Below are 17,969 nucleotides of genomic sequence, written 5' to 3'. Positions count from 1 at the left end.
TTTTTCTCGTAAAATAGAGATAATATTCCGACCGGGAGACCTTGTTTTCGTTCAAACACTGAAAATTGAAAATGGAGTCTTCACATGCACACGCGCGCCCGTGTCATTGTTCTCAGAACGACCACTTTCCAAAAGCCCTACTGTTTTTCGCCTAGGGACTGCAGAGTCATCATTCCCCATTCTGGCACCTTCTGAGAGCCTATGGGAGCCTTAGAAAATGTCACGTTATAGCAGAGATCCTCTATTTTTGATAAAGAGGCTATAGAAGGACAAGAAATGGTCAGACAGGGCACTTCCTGTATGGAATCTTCTCAGGTTTTGGCCTGCCATATGAGTTCTGTTATACTCACAGACACCATTCAAACAGTTTTAGAAACTTTAGGGTGTTTTCTATCCAAATCAAATAAGTATATGCATATTCTAGTTTCTGGGCAGGAGTAATAACCAGATTAAATCGGGTACGTTTTTTATCCGGCTGTGAAAATACTGCCCCCTATCCTAAACAGGTTAAGAAGTAAACAGCGGCTGTTGCGGATTTCAGAGTCTTGATGGCTTGCAGTGATGACGCAAAAAATGAATGCATTCAGTTGTACAATTGACTAGGTATCCATCCCCCTTACCCTGTCCCTTTCTTGTTTTAATGTGCGACAGAAGCGCTACACCTGGTGGAGAGAGGCTGTATGACACAGAATTATTTGCATTATGTGTGCTGTACGTTACGTCATGAGGCGTCACAATTTAACGTACAGCGTCAGAGGGGTCCACTTCTTCAACTTTTCTCCAATACTATCGGGCCATTACCATGTCAATCAACGCTTGAATAGAAAAGTAGTTCACGCCCCAGTTTTTGATGCCAACACAGTCGCTACAGTCCCATTAGTTTTCATTGCAGCCTCGTTTTTACCGCGGTTGAGCAAATTTGTACGGAATGGGTTAGTCAACAGTAGCCTAAATTTGGTTAGCATCAAGCTAGCAAACTGTCAAACGCTATTTTCGGTTAAAACTCCCTTCAATTGCCTGCAAACATCACCAAACCCATAGACTATGTAGTTGACCATGTTACCTCAATATTTTGAGTCATATTGCCCTTTTGCACATTACATACTTGAATTAACAGGGTAAAATGATGAAACATTAGTAGTGTTCAGTAGTAGGCATTCAGTAGTAGGCAAGTCCTCACAATCTCACTAACGCTCCCCATTGGCATCACAGCTTCCACTAGCGGCAGTAATCATATACATTACTTTAAATGCAAATATCTGGGAGGCCTAGAAAATGATACAAGGGATTTTTCCCATAAAATAACAAACAAAATAAACAATTAGAAATATGACCATACATATTTGTGTGTCACATTAGCTTGGCCTCAAAAGGTAGATTGGGAAAGGAAAGGAATTTGCAATGGAATTTGCCTCATTGTGTTTAGGCTACAGTTGTTTATCCAGCGTTGTTCACCACAATGAAAATGAAATGTGTATATTACACAACAGGAATTATAACAGGTGTTGAATTATTGAACACTTGCCAGCCCTGACCTAAGGGAAATTTAACGTCCCTTGTAAGATATGCAAGGCAAACTGAGCCTCCCATATGCAGCTGATTCAGGGAAGTGTAATTTTGGTGAGGATACGTCCAGTGCGGTTGGCGGACAGAATTCAAAAGAGGTTTTTCTGTTTAGTTTATGTGTTTTGTCAGGCCCATGCAGAGCAGAGTTGTTCTCAATCAAAGTCGGCTGCCTCTCCCCCACCAAGCTTGACATGAAGCCAGTAATTGAAGCACAGTAGCCAGCATGTTCTGGATTGAATACCCTAGCTCTGGTCAGCAATGCAGCATTCTGCTCTCTCCCCCTCCTCTCCTCCTCTCCCATCGTCCACACGTACTTCCTCTCAGCACATTGTAGAAGTGCACAACTCTGGGCTATTATTTTGACAGCGAATGAAAGGCTGTCAGAAAATATATTTCTTAGCCAGGCTTTTAGTCTAATGAATCTACTTTTCAGGGATTAAACATTCAGCTGAATAACCTGAATGTCAAAAGCTTCAGGCTAATGAAATAATGAAAAGACAAGCTGGACTGAAAACTAGCATTCTTGGGAAATGCAGATACTCTCAGTCTTTCCATGAACTAAAGCAGGGCTCTCAAACCCTGTTCCTGGATAGCTACCCTCCTGTAGGTTTTCAATCCAACCCCAGTTGTAACTAATCTGATTCAGTTTATCAACCAGCTAATTATTAGCATCAGCTACGCTAGGTTAGGGTTGGAGCGAAAACCTACAGGATGGTAGCTCTTCAGGAACAGGGTTGATATCCTGACCTAGAGTAGAGACTATGTGTATTGTAAGTTACTGACACTAAAACCCTTTATGGCTGTGTTGTTTGATGTACAGTTCTCCACTCCACGTCCCAAAGCCTTAGACAGAGGTTTGTGTAGCCCTCTGCTGGATTTTGAGGATGGCCCTGCATCTTGTGCACCACATAGCCCCACTCAAGCAATTGGCCAATCAATCATACCTGTACATCTTATAAGACCTGTTTCCTGGCCTCTGAAAGTGTTTTGCTGTCTGTTGTGGCCCCTGTTTTATGATGAAGATAGATACCACCTTCTCCTCGGTGTGTAATGAGAAAGCTCTTTTAGAAAAATTAAACATTAGTCCAGGGAAGATAAACTCTTTACTAGACTAATTTTAAGACATTAAGACATCAATGCACACTTGCCTGTAATCCAATATTATTGCAACATACATGTACAGTAGCACCATGAAGCATCTTACTGTCAAATCAGCAGTGTCAGTGGTCATGGATTTTATCCTTCTACATGCAGGGTTCCAACTAATTTCATATTCGGAACACAACGCTCAAATGAACTGTAGGATTGTAGGATATTCTTGGATCTTATTCATCTTACCTCAGCACCCCCACACCACATCTTATTAAGTATATACTTATTAAGATCGAAGAGGTCTTGTATCACAGTGCTGTAACCTAATGCACCAACACAGACGTGTTAGATAATGAAGTCAGTGGATGTGCAGGAATTGGGTGTGGTCTTATGTGTTTTTTTTCTCACCATAAATTTTTACGACCTGCAACACTTTTGAACAAGTCAGCCCAGCTGTAGAGTGGATAGGGCTGCTAATTATGTGACGTGAAATTAGCATAAGCTCAGCCCAGATCCATCCTGCCAGGTCATTACCACATGTTCCAGCTCCTTGGAGAATTAGAGTTCTTAATATCTAAAGAAAGCTACCAATTATTTGGACGACTGCAGTGAGAGACCATATGCTGTGTTCCACCAATTTGCATTTGCCTCTCCTTATTTCCTATTTTAGAGTAAATCCAGGAGAGCTTGGATGTTCATTCATTGAAAAAGCTGTTTAAATCCACTTTAAGGGACTATTGGAATTTGACACTTGTCTTGAATAACCCCAAAACATTTAAACTGGGATGACAGAGGTGTCATTCGATATTCACTACACCTAAATCTGCAGACAATATTTCCAGGCTAGGACTGAATTTAAGAGACCTTAGCTGGAAGACATGGTGGGTTTAACAGAATTTCTTGGCTTTGCTGGAACAACAAGTGAATCACTTATATAGGTCCATCTGGAAAACCATCCTCCTTTGCTGCAGATACAGGTTGCATGATGGCAGACATGTCAGATAGGATTTTTTCAGTGAGGAGAAAATGTATTTCACTCAGTTGATGAACTCATCTATACTGAACAAAAATATAAATGCAACATGCAACAATTTCAAAGATTTTACAGAGTTACAGTTCATATAAGAAATCAGTCAATTTAAATAAATTCATTAGGCCATGATCTATTGATTTCGCATGACTGGGAAGGGGTGCAGCCATGGGTAGGCCTGAGTGGGCCTTGGAGGGCATTTTGAAAAAGTAATTCTAATTGGCTTGGCCTAGCTCCCCAGTGGGTGGGCCTGGCTGCCAAGTGGGTGGGCCTATGCCCTCCAAAGCCCACCCATGGCTGCAACCCTATCCTGTCATGTGAAATCCATAGATTAGGGCCTAATTGATTTATTTATATTGACTGATTTCCTTATATATGAACAGTAACTCAGTAATATCTTTGAAATTGGGTTGCGTTTATAAGGACTGAATACTTATTGACTCAAGACATTTCAGCTTTAAATGTTTGATTATTTGTAAAAATAAAACAAAACACAATTCCACTTTGATATTATGGGTTATTGTGTGTAGGCCAGTGACAATCTCAATTTAATCAATTTTAAATTCAAGCTGTAACACAACAAAATGTGTGAAAAGTCAGGGGGTGTGAATACTTTCTGGAGGCACTGTATGGATGGAATCACAGAGGAGCCATTGAGCATTTAATCTGATTTTGACAGCTCCCCAATAATTGCCATCCTGATTTCAGACAGTGCTTTTCTGTCCTCCTCTCCCCTCTAATTCTGTGCTGACATCTTCACACATCATCGCACTCCCATTCCCCAGATTGGATTGCTTTATTCTACTCAAGAGGCCTTGCAGTTGCTCCGGAAGCATCCGGGCGGACTAGCACCAATCAGATTGGACACATGAGCTACTGTAGGTCCACTGTTTTATTATCTTGCAGTTTGCAATTGGTTACTTCCCTGCTTCAGTTTGATGTATTGTTATTAATAACAGGGTTGGGGGGTAATAATATTACTGTACTGAATGGATCTGTTTGGTTCAGTTCGGGTAGAGATGTTCAGCTGTGATCAGTAAAGCTTTTATTTTGTGTGTGGAAAAGGGAATTTGAGAATAATAATTTGCATTCATCTACCTATATTACCAGTAGTTGAGTTAAGACAGAGTACAGGGAAATCAGATTTGGCACAGAGATAAGATTTAAAGGCACTTTTTCCGATATTCTGTGAACACTTTTCATCCTAGTTCAAGGGTTTGCACTGTAATCGATTCAAGTAGGAGACTGCCACTGCTGGTAGCCGAAGGCTTTACCAAGGTTTCAGAAGTCAGTTATTTAATCTTCAAAGCACAGGCTGTATTTTAGGGTATAAATCTGCATATATGGACTAGGCCAGAGCCAAAGGATAAGCAGCACATCCCAATCTCTCCAGATTGGTTGCCTTTGAGAGACTGGAGGGCGGTCACTTCTCCCTTCTCTACAATATTAAGCTGCTTCAGGGGATACTTATGTTGCTGGCCTGGATTAGGGAACTTTGGTGGATTGTGTAGAATAGATGCTCTGCTGTTGTATTGTGTGGCCTCCCACATTGCCAGACTGATACTGGGTAAAACAGGCAGGCTGGGCAAGCTGAGGGATCTTCCTTCTCTAATGACACACAGGGGTTAAATAGGCTTAGCCTCTCCAAATGGCAAGTCTCCTCTGTCGGGATAAAGTGCAACCTCACAAGAGTAAATTATCCCCCTGACCATGAATTTATGGGGTAGCTAAGCATAGATGTGTGTGTATTGTTGTGAGTTGTTAGATACTACTGCACTGTTGGAGCTAGGAACTCAAGCATTTGGCTTCACCCGCAATAACATCTGCTACATATGTGTATGTGACCAATAACATTTGATTTGATTTGTGGAGTGGCTTCCATCTGGCCGCTCTACCATAAAGGCCTGATTGGTGGAGTGCTGCAGAGATGGTTATCCTTCTGGAAGGCTCTCCCATCTCCACAGAGGAACTCTGGAGCTCTGTCAGAGTGACCATCGGGTTCCTGGTCACCACCCCGACCAAGTCCCTTCTCCCCCGATTTCTCAGTTTGGCCAGGCGGCCAGCTCTAGAAAGAGTCATGGTGGTTCCAGACTTCTTCCATTTAAGAATGATGGAGGCCACTGTGTTCTTGGGGACCTTCAATGCTGCAGACATTTTTTTGGTACCCTTCCCCAGATCTGTGCCTCGACACAATCCTGTCTCAGAGCTCTACGGACAGTTGCTTCAACCTCATGGCTTGGTTTTTGCTCTGACATGCACTGTCAACTGTGGGACCTTATATAGACAGATGTGTGCCTTTCCAAATCATGTCCAATCAATTGAATTTACCACAGGTGGACTCCAATCAAGTTGTAGAAACTCAAGGATGATCAATGGAAACAGGATGAACCTGAGCTCAATTTTGAGTCTCACAGCAAAGGGTCTGAATACTTACATAAATAAAGTATTTCTGTTTTTTTTTATAATACATTTGCAAAAAATGTCTAAAAACATGTTTTGCTTTGTCATTATGGGGTATTGCGTTTAGATTGATGAGGGAACAAAATGATTTAATACATTTTAAAATTAGGCTGTAACATAACAAAATGTGGAAAAAGTGAACGGGTCTGAATACCTTCCGAACGCACTGTATATCAACTATATAGACCTCTATTAACAGGCTATGAAGATCTACAGTAACTGGCTATTTGCTCCAATTTGCTCAAATTAGAAGATCTGTGTTCAACACTCACCAACATACTGTGCTTTAAGAGGTTTTAAGTATCTCCAGGAAAATAAAAAGTCCTTGTAATGTGTGTGGTATTTGTTTGATTACTATCGTGCCGCCAATAAATGTTTCCAGCTCTGCTCACAGTTTTATAATAGGCCTCTGCATTTTATAATAGGCCTCTGCACTGCATCTATCAGAGGCAATAAATCAATAAAACAAATTGATGTCTTATTAAGCCTGTTGCTTAGGAGAAATGCATTGGAAGGCAATAACACCATTTTGTCCATTGGCTGATGGGTGAGACTCAGTCAGCAAGTAGAACATGCCAAGTATGTGAATGTGTCTTTCATTGTAATGGGTTTTCTATGGGGGTAAATATTTATCAGAACACTGAATGGGAATAGCTAAAATTAGCATCCGTGTGGGGGGACTTTGATACTTTCTGTATTGTAACTACATGTATCATGAAACAATGGATCTGGCTGTTATTACAATGTTATGGTGTTCCAGTCTGGTGTTTTATCCAGACATTAGGTTTCCACAACTTCCCTCTTATAAAAATGTGAGTGCTTTATGTGTGACATTAGTTAGTGTGAAACCTAAATCAACTCAGATGTGAGGAATAACAGATTTGAAAGGTTTTGACAACAATCGATTGCTTGACTAGTGGGTATCCCATCTGATAATATGAAACATTGCGGCATGAAAACCACCATCATAGAATTCCACAGAATCATTTATTCTGTTTCAGCTGTGTCAGCAACACTCCATTACCCTCCCCGTGTATGCTAGTCCCTCACCTCACGAGATGAGTGGGTGGGTGGCGATGGGGGGGCTGAATTAGCACAGTGACAGTTTTTTGCCATACACAACATATTTTTCCTCCCAGAAAATCATTACAGCAGTACACGCCGCGGATTTGGGGCAGAAAACATCACATCGGGGAATGCAGGGGTCTCCAGACCAATCTAATATGTAATGGAGACAAACATCATCAGGGAACAACATAATATACAGTTCTGTAGAAGCTCTTGTCTGCATTTAAACCATACATTACAGAATCATTTTAAAAACATTTTCTGTTTGAGCATGATTGGGAATAGTCAATTATGAATATACATACAGTATGTTCCCATTCATTGGATGTTCATATACTGGTATCAGAAGTTTGATTTTCATCAAGCACAGATCAAGACTTTCTCTTTGCTTCACATGCCGTGCAGGGTTTTTTATCTGATTTTCCAAACAGCAGAGGCAGAACAACAAAACTTAGCCAGCATCCTTTGCAATTCTCCAGTGCTCATTGCAATAACGTGAATTTAATGTAACCCAAATGTGTCAATTTTCCCTTAATATGTTCAAGAGATTGGAAAATGTCCTAGTATGGCTTTGGTATTTTTAGGTAAAGGGATTGAAGCTAGTTTAATAGTTGTTATGGGAAACGTGTCATTTTAAATTTTGTTGAGTCTCTTGTATCCATTTTACAGACGTTACTCAACACTGAATTCACAATGATGAATGATGTGTCTGAGAGGATTTGTGTATTTGAAATGAAGTTGCATATTGGAAAGTAAAGCGGTTTGCTTTTTGTGGATGGGGAGTATTTGGTATTTTATTAAGATCCCCATTAGCTGTTGCAAAGTAGTCCTGGGGTCCAGGAAGAGTAGCGGGCTAACTTAATCTGACAACGGGCTAACTTAATCTGACATCAGAGAGGTGGAACTTCATTGGGTTGTGTGTTTCTTATTGGCCTAAAAAGCGTCTACCAAGTTATTTTAAAACTAGTGTAAAGTCAGAGACATAATCTTAAATAGTGTTTTATTAATTCTATTCTGAGTGTGAGTTGACAACCAACTTCATTTAAAGACACTGGTAAATGGTGTAACGGGATGGTGTGGTAAATTATCTGAGCTCGACTGGTAATGACTCTAATGACGGAGCACAGCCTGAGCTCCAGACCGACCTTCCCCTCAGAAGATTTAGTTCCTTCGCTAAATCTAGTGGCAATTTTCCACCAATATCAGGGTAGCACAGAATTAGGGTATAGAGCTGGAAAATGCAGCACAGGCAAGGGTGAATGTTGGTGTCTACTACTACGCCTGTGGAATATGTGATGCACTCGTGCTGTTTTTCTTGAGGATCATCGGCCTCTCATCTCCGCTAAAACTAACTGTAGTCAAGGTTACTGAGGTGAAACAGAATGTTGCGTCAGACGTCTCCAAACGGTCACTAGTACAGTCTCAGCCGGCCTGGTTGGGTGACTAGAGCTGTTGTGTTATTGATGACATTTTCAACTCCCATTACTGGCTAAATGGAGCAACACTGGTGTGCTCATTTCTAAACTCACTCAAGTGGAAGAGAAATCTGCTGCCTGGACTGAAATGATGTCTTTCTGGATGAATTAGCGATAGACGAAGATTGAGTAAAGACACAGGCTGCGATGTGGTTGGAGATTTGAGGCGTTTCCCGTGGTGTTGGTCCAGGGGACTGCCTGACAGGTGGCCATAAATCATCTCTTCTGCTGACAGTCAACATCTGTCATTCAAACTCTCTCAACTCATAATTAATTTGGGAGTTACCTGTCTCTTGGATGCGCACAGAAGAAATCCCTGTAGTGATTTTGATTGCATCAGACTTGTTACAACTTTGAACTCCCAAGATTAGTATTCTGTGGCCAATTCTACTCAAAGTGTGCATTTGGAGAAAATACTTTGACAAACCGTATCTTGGGAGCGTAATACTCACAATATGGAGATAAGTGAATTCTTCCAAAAGGTAGAATGACTCACTCCACCGCTTAGATTAACAGAAGTGAAATTAGAGTCTCAGAAGTAATGATATGATTTGCGTCAGGGAAATCCAAGGACATTAGATCCTTAGAACAGCTTCGTCGCTTGTCTTTGGCAAGTTCCACTCTAACCTTTCCTGCAAGCCCACTCTGACATGGGCACTTCTCAAAGTGATTATGTCAAAATCCCCCCTCGGATTATCAGACCGTCTGAGCCAGGAGCCTGATAAAGTCCTCTCTGGATGTCACAGAAATGTGACAAAACTTTCGAGGCATTATTTTATAGGTGGTTACATAGTCATATGAGATAATGGTACTGTAACGGTTGGAGTGAATACCAATGCAAGCTGTATACCTTGGGAAAATACAGACTTATCATTAGTCAAAGGAAGTGATGGGAGTGAGACATTTTACATTTTCTTAGTACAGCTCAACACTCTTTAATGGGGCGGCGGGTAGCCTAGTGGTTAGATCATTGGGCCAGTAACCGAAAGATTGCTGGATTGAATCCCTGAGCTGACAAGGTAAAAACCTGTCGTTCTGAACAAGGCAGTTAACCTCTATGGGCTAGGTGGGACGCTAGCGTGCCACCCGTGGTGCACTCCATCAACAGCAGGTGCATTTCAAGAGCGGCAAATTTGAATCCAAATAAATGTCAAAATTCAAATTTTTCAAAAATACAACTATTTTACACCATTTGAAAGATAAACATCTCCTTAATCTAACCACGTTTTACGATTTCAAAAAGGTTTTACGGCGAAAGCATAAATTTAGAGTATGTTAGGACAGTACATTTACAAGAGTTGTGTGTAATGTTTTGTCAAGTCAAAGACAGGGTCACCAAAACCATAAAACCAGCTAAAATGATGCACTAACCTTTTACAATCTCCATCAGATGACACTCCTAGGACATTATGTTAGACAATGCATGCATTTTTAGTTCTATCAAGTTCATATTTATATCCAAAAACAGCGTTTTACTATGGCATTGATGTTGAGGAAATCGTTTCCCTCCAATAACCGGCAGTCAAGTCAGCGTCACAAATTAAATAATTAAAATTAGAAAACATTGGTAAAATATTATATTGTCATTTAAAGAATTATAGATTTACATCTCTTGAACGCAATCAACTTGCCAGATTTAAAAATAACCTTACTGGGAAATCACACTTTGCAATAATCTGAGCACTGCGCCCAGAAAAATACGCGTTGCGATACAGACTAGACGTCATGTTGGGGAGATCTAAAATAGAAAATACTATGTAAATAATCCATTACCTTTGATTCTCTTCATCAGATGTCACTTCCAGGTATCACAGGTCCATAACGAATGTAGTTTTGTTCAAAAAAGCTCATCATTTATGTCCAAAAATCTCCGTCTTGTTAGCACATGATCTAAGCCAGCCGGACTTCTCGTCATGAACGAGGGGAAAAAATATATTTACGTTCGTTCAAACATGTCAAACGTTGTATAGCATAAATCATTAGTGCCTTTTTTAACCAGAACATGAATAATATTCAAGGTGGACGAATGCATACTCTTTTATAACGTATTGGAACGAGGGTACCCAACATGAACTCGCGCGCCAGGTGTCTAATGGGACATCATCGTTCCATGGCTCTTGTTCGGTCAGATCTCCCTCCAGAAGACTCAAAACACTTTGTAAAGGCTGGTGACATCTAGTGGAAGCAATAGGAAGTGCCAAAATATTCCTCAGCCCCTGTGTTTTTCAATGGGATAGGTTTAAAGTCAATACAACACATCAGGTATCCACTTCCTGTCAGAAAATGTCTCAGGGTTTTGCCTGCCAAATGAGTTCTGTTATACTCACAGACACCATTCAAACAGTTTTAGAAACTTTAGAGTGTTTTCTATCCATATATAATAAGTATATGCATATTCTAGTTACTGGGTAGGATTAGTAACCAGATTAAATCGGGTACATTTTTTTTATCCAGACGTGCAAATGCTGCCCCCTAGCCCTAACAGGTTAACCCACTGTTCCCAGGTAGGCTGTCATTGTAAATAAGAATTTGTTCCCTGTTAGGGATAGGGGGCAGTATTTTCACGTTCGGATGAAAAGCGTGCCCAGAGTAAACTGCCTGCTACTCGGGCCCAGAGTCAAATATTTGCATATTATTAGTAGATTTGGATAGAAAACACTCTGAAGTTTCCAAAACTGTTTGAATGATGTCTGTGAATATAACAGAACTCATATGGCAGGCAAAAACCGGAGAAAAATCCAACCAGGAAGTGGGAAATCTGAGGGTTGTAGTTTTTTATTTAATCCCTATCCAAACTACAGTGTCTGTGGGGTCATATTGCACTTCCTAAGGCTTCCACTAGATGTCAACAGTCTTTAGAACCTTGTTTCATGCTTCTACTGTTACTGGGCAGAGAATAAGAGCCCAGTCAATCAGTGGACTGCCTGAGACCAAGGAGTTGTTTACTGCGCGAGCACACAGGCGCGCTGCTCCTTCTTTTTCCTCTGTAATGAATACGCTTTTGTCCGGTTGGAATATTATCGAATATATATGTTAAAAAGACCCTAAGGATTGATTGTAAACATCGTTTGACATGTTTCTACGAACGGTAATGGAACATTTTGACTTTTCGTCTCTGGTTTTGCGCTCGCGCATTTTGCCTTTGGATAGTGATCTGAACGCGCGAACAAAAGGAGGTATTTGGACATAAATATGCAGTTTATCGAACAAAACGAACATTTCTTGTGGAAGTGGGAGTCCTGGGAGTGCATTCCAATGAAGATCAGCAAAGGTAAGTGAAGATTTATAATACTATTTCTGAGTTTAGTTGACTCCAGAACTTGGCGGGTAACTGTATAGCTTGCTTTAATGGCTGATCTCTGTACTCAGAATATTGAACAATGTGCTTTCGCCGTAAAGCTATTTTGAAATCTGACACAGCGGTTGCATTAAGGAGAACTGTATCTATAATTCTTACAATAACTGTTGTAAAGTTTATCAACGTTTATGATGAGTATTTTTGTAAATTGATGTGCTCATTCACCGGAAGTTTTGGGAGGCAATACATTTTCTGAACATCACGCGCCAATGTAAAATGGGGTTTTTTGATATAAATATGAACTTTATCGAACAAAACATACATGTATTGTGTAACATTGAGTCCTGGGAGTGTCATCTGATAAAGATTGTCAAAGGTTAGTGATTAATTTTAGCTGTATTTCTGTTTTTTGTGATGCCTCTCCTTGCTTGGAAAATGGATGTGTGGTTTTCTTGTGAAGTTGATGTCCTAACATAATCGAATGTTATGCTTTCACCGTAAAGCCTTTTTGAAATCTGACAATGTGGTTGGATTAACGAGAAGTTTATCTTTAAAATGGTATAAAATAGTTGATTGTTTGAGAAAATTGAATTATGATATTTTTGTTGTTTTTTAATTCGTGCCCTGCTATTCCATTGGCTGTTGGCTAGGGGTCCGTTCCGCTTGCGGAACTCCTGTCCATAACAGGTTTTAACTGACTTGCCTAGGTACATTTTTTTTTGACTAACTGTCACTTCCCCATGTGCATTATAAAGCCCCTCAGTGATTGTTTTCTGTCAGAACGCTGTACATACAAAGTAGTTGATCAAACAGCCATTACCTGTCTAGATCTATAACCAGTCATTGTATGGAAAGTTGAATACACATGATTGGTTTTGTTATAGTGGCCCAAACAAACCTCTATGGTTTACAAGGTTTGCCCTCATGGCATGTTTCAAGTGCCCTGCTGAACTCAACTTCTTATTCCACGGTAGTTGCCTCTCTGAGTTTGTACAGTAGGCTTCAATGGGAATTGAATTGAGTTCTCTACTCATCCAGCTCAGGATTATGAGGTGACTGTCTCTCTCGGGGAGACCCACAGTGAACTGGCATTGTGGTGCCAGGACAACCACTTCTCTCTCAACATCAGCAAAACAAGGGAGTTGATTGTTCACTTCAGGAAACAGAGGAGGGAACATGCCCCAATACACATTTTTTTATTTTTTATTTCACCTTTATTTAACCAGGTAAGCTACTTGAGAACAAGTTCTCATTTACAACTGCGACATCAACGGGACTGCAGTAGAAAGAGTCAGCAGTTTTAAGTTCCTCAGCGTCCACATCACCGAGGACTTGATATGGACCAACAACACCACCACTCGTCAAGAGGGTGCAACAGCATCTCTACTTCCTTAAGCATAAATCATAGTCCACAGATGCTGACCCGCGATAGTCCGGCTTCCGATTGTGACATAGCTACGTGGCTCTGAGACCACCATCCGCGGGGAATGCACAGCCCGAACCGCACCTTCCCACAATTCCTTATCAACTTGTCTCCGGTACACGTCCTCTATTAATTGGAATGTGTTGACTGTTGGAGATATTGTGTGAGCTGCGATGAGAATTTGAAAAGTATGACTGCCAAAGGTCCAATATTCTACAACAATGCTGTGCATACACGTTCACGTTTGGTACTCTGATAGACCTTTAAGGCGGCTGAAGAAATTCAGCATTCCACCACTGCACCATCGAGAGTGTCCTGACCGGTTGCATCACGGCCTGGTATGGGAATTTCTCTGTCCACAACCGCAAGGCACTCCAGCGGGTGGTGAAGACGGCTCAGTACATCACTGGGACCGTGCTCCGACCCATCCAGGACATCCACTCAAAATGGTGCCTGAGGAAGGCCCGCAGCATCATCAAGGACCCCACACGCCCCAGTCATGAGCTGTTCACTCCCTTAGCGTTGGGCAGACAATATCAGAGCATGAGATCTGATACCAACAGGCTCAGAAACAGTTTATATCTACAAGCCATCAGACTGCTGAACACTTGAACTGGACTGACCACCTGCTCGGATTCTCCGCACCTTAGTACACATGCACTCACTTACACACACACACCCACACAGCTATACACACACACACACACACACACACACACACACACACACACACACACACCACACACACACACACACACACACACACACACACACATATACATTCATGCTACACAACTGCTGCTACCAGACTCTTATTATTATTGCTAAATACTGCACAATTTAAACACTGCCCCCCAATCCCCCTTACCCAATACACGTGTAAATATTGGAATATAAATTGTGTCTTCCTGTATTATGCTTATGCTAAAATATTTATTATATTCTACTGAGCCATTTACTTTATGTTCGTATTATTATATTTTCTTATTTCTTATTGTTGTTGCATTGTCGAGAAGGACAAGTATTTTTCTAAACATTTTCTTCATTTTTTTTCTTCTTTTAATATTAATACATTTTTTATTGTGATTTATCAGGGGGTGGTGCAGTACCCTCAGCACCCCTAATTCCCGTGGCTATGTGTATCCTGTACATACGACTAATAAAATGTAAAACTTGAAACTAATTCTTCACTTCTCTTATTCCTGAACAAGAGGGAGTGGAAGCGATCGAGCCTTGTGTTTCTTCTGCTTGAATATTCTGTGGCCTAGTTCTGAATCTCCTCTCTAAATTCTTAATGGACATTGAGTGCTGCATGGAACTCTTTCAGACCACTCAAGCTGCCAAAATCCTTAAAATAGCACTACAAACGGCTGTGTGGGATTATTTTTTTATTTGAGTAATTCCACCCTTGCCACTAGATTTGCTGTGCATTTGGTCAGAAGATGTGCCATTTTCTGCCAAAAGAACAGGAAGGCCTGCACACTGTTTATGCACCCATTTTCTGCCCAAACGCTGAGGTTTTGTATTTGCTAGCATTATACAGTAGGTATTATTAGTATAACCACAATAGTATGACAAATAGTTATCTTGGTCCCAGACTTGACAAATAGTAACAACAACAAAACAACATATTTCAAGGAATGCAAGAGTTTGAGAAGGATAAACATTTGCTGGAATGTAACCATTTGCTGTATATTCATGAGATCATCTTCCTCTAGCATTTTCAGTTCAGGGAGAGGGCTATCTTCTCCCCTGGGGACACTATGTGGGATGCTTCCGGTCCAGCCATCCTCAAGGGGCAGCAAATGTTGGGAGAACAGATTCATAATTTCACCAAATTACGGGCCTAAATTGAACACCTTGCTCTTTTCTGCTAATTTGCAAGCTACTCTCCTGCCTAGTGGCCCACAAAAACAGGCAGAGCGGTTACGATAAGGGATGAGGGAAGAGTCACATGGACCCTCTGCGGCTGTGGCCGGCATGAGTTTGGCGGTGATGACGTGTGACAGACTGTCTTTCGGTCCGCCTCTAAACGAGTGCTTCTCTGGGACTGAAAGCGACCCGAAGTCGTGGGTGTTAGCTGAGCCAGTAACAGTGACCAGAGACAAAACATCCATAAAACATCCATCTCTTCATAATGCCAACCGTGTTTCTGCATCAGGCGTTACAGATTAGCAACTAAAAGGGGTCCGCCATGGAAAAAAGGCTATTGATTTTCACATCTAATAAGCCCAGGAGGCTTCCAGGTCATCTATGTTGTCATACTGTAGTGGTAAACATGGGGATGGATGGGGGGAATGTCCTCATTGTCTCTGTCTGAACAGCATCTCTAAAGGATAGGATAGGCACGGTTTGCATTGAAAAAGTAGAACAAAGCATTGCAGGTCTTGAAAATGGTCATCGTACTCTGAGACGCCTGACCTAGAAAAATAGTCCCATTCGATGCAATCACTGCATGCTAATGTGACGCGCACAAATGCATGGTCACATTTGTGTTTATGTATTGTTTCTTTGTATTGGGAAAGAATGCTTTTACTGAAATGTCAGTCCTCCAAGGTTTTGCCATTGCGAGGCATTTATACTACTGTTGGCCAGTTGTTGGCAGTGAGAAGTGTTCGCTTCGCACTGGGACTATATGCGATCCTGCACCTGTGTGTTCTCATAATTGAGAGAACCTTTGAAAGAGAAGCCACGTTCTCCTGTTCAAATCAAATTGTATTTGTCACATGTGCCTAATACAACAGGTGTAGACCTTACAGTGAAATGCTTACTTATAAACCCTTAACCAACCATGCAATTTTAAGAAAATACCCCCCAAATAAGTAAGAGATAAGAAAAACAAATAATTAAAGCGCAGCAGTGAATAACAATAGCGGGGGTATATACAGGGGATACTGGTACAGAGTCAATGTGTCAATGTGCAGGGGCACCGGTGAGAGAACAGAGAGAACAGTCTATGACTAGGGTGGATGGAGTCTTTGACAATTTGACAATCTTCCTCTGACACCACCTTGTATAGGGGTCCTGGATGGCAGGAAGCTTGACCCGGTGATGTACTGGGCCGGTCGCACTACCCTCTGTAGTGCCTTGCGGTCGGAGGCCGAGCAGTTGCCATACCAGGCAGTGATGCAACCGTCAGGATGCTCTCGATGGTGCAGCTGTAAAACCTTTTGAGGATCTGAGGACCCATGCCAAATCTTTTCAGATTTAATCATTTATCCTGTGTTACAGGTCAGTAAAGTGCAAAAATACACTGAATACCACAATATAGTTTTGTAACTTGCCTTTTGAAGTGATTGTAATGGTTTTGAACAACATAGTAATTGTATAACTTCGTACTAGACAGAAAACGCCTGTCGAGTGTAAAATGAAACGATGACGGTGCATTACTTTGATCTAGAAAAAAACTAAGACACTCCTGACAATATAGAAAATGTAATATTGTAGCTGTGATGGTTAAGAACTTTGTAATTGTTGCACAGTAAATGTTAGAAAAGCTGCTAGCTTAGAGCTAGCTCCGGTTAGCTATTAGCTTGCTCCGAATAGCTTTTGACTAGCTCCGGTTAGCTGTTTGCTAGCTCCGGTCAGTTGGTTGCTAGCTTTGGTTAGCGCTATGCTAGCTTGTTCAATCATTTTACAATAATTAGCATTAATGCAGTTGCAATAGTCTTGTCTTTCTATTAACCCTTCTTACACTGGGTGAATGTATTTTTAGCATCGGTATAAAGTAACTTCTAATGAGTTATACCAGTCTTTAAAGGCTTTCATGTTTTAGAGTCTCCTATGGGGCTATACTGGGCAACAGTCTTCTACATAATTATAACCTTAGCAGGTGAATTAAAGTTAAGAGTAAATGTTTTTTGGGTATAAATGTAAATAATTTGAGGATGTGAATTGGATTGGAACATAATATTTTGTACGTGTAAATTGATGTATGTTTGATATGTGTATGAATTAATATGTCAGGGATTTATGAGACAGATAGATGATTAAATACATTTTAAAGAAAAACAAAAGAAAACATTGAAATGCAATGAAAAGACAGAAAAATACAATTTGCACTGCAGAGAATGTTGAATAAAATAATTGAGAGAACCTTTGAAAGAGAAGCCACTTTCTCCTGTTTCATTATTCATCCTGTGCTACAGTAACTATTATCTGCTGCACCAGTCCCAAAACTGGGACCTGTAACACTAAGTCCAAGCAAACCCATTCCATGGGCTCCACTTTCAGAGTCCAGCCTCCAAAGTGATACTTTTGTCTGTTTTGCCAGGACTTCAACCAGCCATGTAGCTCCTAAGGTAAATCAGCTGGCTAATGGCACCCTCAACTCCACTGTGATCAGGGGGGACTCCCTCACATATTTCCCAGACCAGTGGTTGCATACTCTCTGTAGCACTGCAATGCTCTGCTCCCTTGTGTGATCACGCAACATATACAGTCATCATCATCCAGGGGGAAACCATTCCCACTGAGATTGGAGCTATTGAAAGAAATGTACAAAAAAGTAATCTCACCAATTTCAAGGCTCATTAAGCTGTGTAACAAACGCGAGTT

This window comes from Salmo salar, chromosome 20, assembly GCF_965601325.2.
Source record: "Salmo salar chromosome 20, fSalSal1, whole genome shotgun sequence".
NCBI lineage: Eukaryota > Metazoa > Chordata > Actinopteri > Salmoniformes > Salmonidae > Salmo > Salmo salar.
This window is presented reverse-complemented; position numbering follows the sequence as displayed.